Genomic DNA, 6,319 nt, shown 5'->3' on the forward strand with positions numbered 1-6,319 from the left:
AATTTATGAGAAGATCTAAGATAGGAAACCAGAATTTCTATAAGTGAAGACCGACGATTGGACGTCAAAATTAGTCTATTGACAAATGCACGATTTGGCGAGAGGATTTGTCATTTACATAACCGCGATTAGGTGCTAGAATTTCTAGATGGATAGACTAAGTACTGCTCAGCATTAGTTCTAGGCCTTCAGTAATTCTTTGTGATAAGTAGACATCGGATTTTTGCATATTTTTGAAAATTATAATGTTAAGATATTTGAAAATTAAATGTTATGATATTTCTAAGGTTTGATATCACTGAATGCCATAACATTCACTGTAGTTGTGAATTATTTGATAAACGATACGCCCAACAATATATGGGATTATTAATATATTCATTATTTTGAGCATATATTAACTGTGACATATTGTCAAAAAAGTTCTAAAAACAAAATAAAATTGGCCAAGAAGTCTTCCGCCATTTGAATTAAAAAATAGTAATGAAAATTATTTCATCAGTAAAATAAGTCTAAAACAAGGTTTGCATCTTTGCTAAATAAGACATTTTCGCTAACATGGACTTTCAAAATTTTGGTCAGGTGGGCCCCCCCCCGAAATGAAATCCTGGCTACGTCCCTGCCCCATCCTATGGTGGAGGGTATAAAAATTCAAAATCCCGTACAGCATCGTAATTTGCATCAATTAAAAACAAAACTTGGAATTCCTCTATCATGATTTTAATACACTTCCATCATGTTTGCGAAATGTTGTAGCATGGAACGTAAACGTAGTTCTTTATAAACAAACCAAAACTATAAAGGAGAACACACTTATATGTCACGGTGCGCCTGAACCAACTTTAAATGGAAGGTGATTACACCTACGAAGTTTTTGCGATTTCTGAAACTACAATGCTCATATATGAGAAAAATTAAAAAAAAAGCGAGAAAATAGCCGGAGCGCATTTTGAATTAATCGCCATCAAAGTTCACATATATAGGGTTTTTTAGGGTTTCACGATTTTGCTTGGAAACAGCAAGTTTAAGTGGAAGGTGTTTACACCTGAATCCACAGTGTTCATAGATAACAAAAAATCTAAAAACCAAAAAAATCGACGATGTCCGAATATGGCCGCAAAATTTAAATTACTGATTAAAAATTAAATTTGGATATTTTTCCCACTAAAGTTATGATCAATTTTACACGCTAAATACTATCCTATCATTACACAGAAAAAATATTTCAACAATTTTTACATATTTTAGTTCGTGATGTAGTTTTTTCATACTGTACAGGTACCTCACATAAGATACATGTGCAGTTTCTTATTTCCATCCGAAAGCCACTATTTTTTCAAAAATATGTAAGATTTTCTTGAGATACAAAATCACTTTCCTATTTTTCCCGATATTCCACTATTTACTCTCATATTTCCTCTCTTGGTTGGTAAATGCTCTCAACTTTGTTCTCGTTTTCTTTAGTCTCGTCGTCTCAACATCGTATTGACAATGTATCAACAAACCGCAACACAACCCCCACCATCGTCTCACAATCACATGGAGACTATATCAACAAACCACACCACACACATACACACTACAACACAAGGCATATTCATATAAGGTAAATGCATAAAATACAACAACTAACAAATTTACAAAAACAACATTGTTGTTATTGAAAATTAATTGTCAAAGATAAATATTGAATAATAGGGTCGTTCCAAAAATTTGTTCAGGAAAAACATAAATACATTTTGAAAATTCTCTAAAATAGAACAAATTTGAATCAAAATATAAATATAAAGCATACAGAACTGTCGTAGGTCATTGTTATTACACGTTTACGGTGAAAAGAAGAGTAGGCCCTATTACGTTTTGAAAACTAAAATTACAAAAAAAGTAAGGATACAGCTGATTGTCACTTCTACCTTGTATAAATATGCCTTGCTACAACACATACCCAAAATGCCATTGTAGGTCCCAAAAATATTGTTGTTAGTTAACTGACAAACCAAACAACTACAGTGCGTTTGGTGCTGAAAAAACAAAGTGTTTGGCTGTATAGTTCGCAACTACAAATTTTTAATTTCCTTAATATAAAGGCAACATCTAATATCTGAACCTAGTGCTGATAGACTCAACATGTATGTACATATGGTTCGTATTGTTCTGCTATGTTCACAAGACGATAACAACTACAGTGAAAATCATTAGAAGTAACGGTAAGTTACAATAATACAAAATAAAAACATTAATTAATAAAAAACTGCAAAATGTGTCTCTGTTTGGTTGGTGGTGTTGTTGTTGGTGGTTGTTAGTCAATAATAAAAAAACAACAACTCGCAAAAATTGTTTTTTTTTCAATCTCTCAGAAAAAAACAGTATTTTGCTTGCTTTATGAAAGGCGTTCATGCAATGCAGAAATTTGAATTTTGGCAAGACTTTATGAACACTATTCCTGAAATGCAGTAACTATTTTTTCTGTGTTCAACAATTGTTGGCTCTATCCTTGATGTTGATGTTGTTCCACAACATCCCATACGGGACAAGGGAGACTTCTCTCATATCAATGAGTGCACCCCGATTCATATTTAGCTCAATGATATGGGACCTACTGTTTATCGCCGAGTCCGAACGGCGAGTCTTAAGACACTACTTGTGAAGAAGTTTTTTCAAGGCTGAAATACTCAGGAAATGTCGCCAACATTACTGAGGGGTATTTTGCCACCGTTGAAATATTTTTGATGTTGCCTGGCCGGGGAATCGAACCCCCGACCTTCTGCGTGCAATGCGGGCGTGCAATGCGGGCGTGCATACCATTGCACCACCGTGGCACCCAGATCAAAACTATTACCTCGTGAAAACATTTGTCAGTATTGAACTATTACTGCGATCTCTAGCGTGATTAAGTTTACACTACCCACAATTAAAACTGAGGGATCCCTGTATATACTAGACTGTAATTATGTTATCTGACTACGTACATCAATATAACCTTTATCAATGGAAAGGTTAAGTGTTTCTCTTCTAAATATAACTTACATGGGTTTAACATTGTTTCTAGGAATAAAGATTTAGTTTAACTTCTAAAATGGCCTATATCGGTCCTCTACTCATGTTACCTCCCCCACAAAAGTTCAACATTTGTGTCTAAATAAAGTTTAGGGTCTGTTCGAAGATCCTTTGGAAATGTGTACCGATTCTGTTCGTTGTGGTCTTGTTTGCAACGATATTATGATATCCATGGATAAGTCCATGCTTTCTGGCATACTGGTCCAAAAATGCCCTATTTATACCCCACACAACACAGTTTATTTACTTAGATTCGGATATAGGTGCATTTATTTTTTCGGCCGATTTCATGTGTTTGATCCACTTAGCACGCCATTTATGTCAGATTTTAATGAAATTTGGAAGGTGTTGCAGGAATTATTCCATATATAAATTTGCCAAATTATATTGAAATCGATCCAGACGTTAATCCTTTCCTTACTATACACTATGGGCCCAATGACAGGTTTTTGAGGCAACAAGCCGGTGGAAGCAGATGGACCTTTCAAATTTCGTTCCGTTGTTTACAATGAGCATAAAAATACATCTGCAAAATTTGGTAGGAATCGGTTTTGTATTTAAGCTGCACGAAGGTCGAAATTTGCATCCGATCGCTTTAAAATTTGATATGGTAAATCCTGTTTACGCTAGAATCACGTCCGGAAAATATGGTTAAGATCTGTTCATATACATAGAAAATAGTTCGCGGATGTTTCGCGATACCGAGAGTTCTATTCCAAAAAACATAACAACTATAATAAAAACTACACAAAAAATACAAAACATGGATAAACCTTCAACTTCTTATCCAATCTAACTTTTTTTAAATTCTTATTCACAATCTTAATTATCATGCCTTTCCACGTGTTTTGCATCAGAAACCTGCCATTGGGCCGATAGTGCTATATATGAAATACAATTTGGACGTATCGCTTTAAAAATTAATTTGCGAAAAGGGCGGTTATATTTCAGAATATAAGTACTTCCCCACTTTTTAAATATGTTAAACTCCAAAACTACTTATCCTAATTCCATTGAATTTTTGGAAAATGTTCAGGAATGTCTCGCGGTTGTAGATTCCTCTTATGTGCGGAATGCAGTGTATGGTTCGGAGTAACTTCTAGGGTTATCAAAAATATGACCATGGATTCAAAGAAACAAATAGATCTGTATATTCGTTGTGCATGGGCACTTGCGGTGCAGGAAACAATAATCCGCTGAAATAACTCATAACTATCTAAAAACATACAGTTTTCGTGTGAAAATGTGCTTCAATACACATGTTGTTTGGTCGGATGTTAACCTCGATTTTCGAATTGAAGACTTCTTTCTTCTGTTCTTAACCGGTATATTTCTTCTTTCTCCTTTGTTTTGTTTATTACACTATTGTTTGTGCATCTGTTGCGGCGCTTGGCTTTGCTGTTCTTTTGAAGAAGAGCAATAAAACGTTGTCCACAAAGCATTTTCTTCCACATTCATCCGGTTTGTTTTGATGGCATTGCTGATAGATGACGGATGGCGGTAAAGCTTTCAGTGTTTGAAGTTGTATAAAAATTGGATGCGATTTCAAGTTAGTTTCAGACGCTTTTTTATGGTTTTAAATACACAAATTAACAATTAGAAAAAGTTCACTATACTACTTTTTTTTGGCGTAAATAATATTGGCTTGTGGTAAGGAGTTTTGAATAACACACAAAGCATGCTAGATTTATATGGTTTCACAAGGAACGTAAAATCAATTTTACGGTTTAATGGAACAATTTGTGGAGTCATAAATAACACTACCCACACACATACACACAAACGCACCTTATTGTTGCTCATAATTAACCTACAATGTGTTTTAAATGTTGACAACATTTACCTTCTTGATTCATTCAACAGGATGCAGGTATTTAATTTAACTTCTTTTGTTTTATCCTTGTCGCTAGTACCTTGAAAACTTGCTTCTTTTCCTATACTTGTTATTATATAAAATGTCCGCTTGAACTTTTTAACACTTTCTTTTTAAAGCGTATCCACTAGACCTTTGTCCACAATTAAAGCATTTTTGGGCCGTAAGTAAAGCACTTGGCACGCACACTCTCACTTACAATGTGAAGCTTGTCAATGTAAACACTTTCTTTAAAACGTCCTTTATGTTTTGGTCTTGAAATTCGTACATGTTTTACTTATCACAACAAATTTATGTTTCGAATTTTTCGCTGCCTTTTGGATTAGTATTTCTTCTTTTCCTCACCTTTTATTTGATTTTGTTGTTGCTGCCTTGGCCTGGAAGAAAAAGGTTTGGATTTTTGTGACACTGTTTTTCCTGGGGTTTGGTAGGACTTGATGTTCCGGTGTTACCGGTTTTAGGGAAAACTTTAACACTGGAGAAATTATGAGACATTTTTTCGAAAAAAATTGAATAAAGCCTTTTACGCTCGCTTAAATAAATCCGTTCACATTTACGCTTGGAGAGCGACTAAAGCTTATGCAGGAAATTGTATAATGTTGTCAGCAGCAGAAACATTTGTAGTGTCTGTGGTGCTCGCTATAGATATGCAAGCAAAGTGGTTTTCAAGACTTATGCCTCAATACTCATACTCAGTATGCCTTTATTGTCCCCAAACCAATATCAATGGATTTGTTTTGCAACATTCCTTTGTGTGGTGGGTAAAAACCTTGTTGGATACATTTGTTGTTTCCAACATTGTTCCCAAAAAGAGTGCTAATATTCATTGTTTGGCAGCTTCACATGTTGCACTACGAGATGATGGTATATCTTGTAGAGCAACTTTGTTGCATTTGCCACTTTTGCAACATGCCTAAAACGATAACACTATATCTTTACTAGTTGCTTTTATGCTTTACTAGTTGTTGTTTATTTTCTGTGACTTGTTGCTGGCCACAAGAGCATATCTACAATCCGGTCATGCTTAGGGTAGAGTTGGGCAATATCGTTCAATTGAACGATCCGGATCACTATCTCGTTCAATGGACACCGGTAATTTCTTTGACAAAACTGCGTATACTTAATTTCACACGTTGTTTTTATGATGTTACTCATTCGTTTTTGAACGAGGACAGTGATCTGGATCGTTCAATTGAACGAGATTGCCCAAATCTAGCATTGGGTAGTAACTAGTGTTGGTAAACGATGCATTGGGCAATATAAAAGGAAACGATAGGTTCAGAAGGAATCAGATAGTCGACTTCTGCTGCATTTCTTCAATCTATTCTTGAGATCAGGAGTAGAAACATTCCATCAGACATTTTTACGTGGAATAACGCCCAGGAGCAC

General features: G+C 35.0%; 1 long non-coding RNA gene across 1 annotated transcript in view; it reads right to left on the minus strand.

Annotated features, from left to right (window-relative positions):
• The window catches only part of LOC141396725 (uncharacterized), a 417,270-nt gene extending 411,788 nt beyond the window's left edge, over nucleotides 1-5,482 (minus strand). Inside the window, exon 1 of the long non-coding RNA XR_012411232.1 lies at nucleotides 5,276-5,482. This is a non-coding gene — a long non-coding RNA (uncharacterized lncRNA). The remainder of the gene's footprint in view (nucleotides 1-5,275) is intronic.
• Nucleotides 5,483-6,319: the final 837 nt, after the last annotated feature.

The sequence above is a fragment of the Musca autumnalis genome, unplaced genomic scaffold, assembly GCF_047663935.1.
Source record: "Musca autumnalis isolate F117 unplaced genomic scaffold, ASM4766393v1 scaffold_3, whole genome shotgun sequence".
In the NCBI taxonomy this organism is placed as follows: domain Eukaryota; kingdom Metazoa; phylum Arthropoda; class Insecta; order Diptera; family Muscidae; genus Musca; species Musca autumnalis.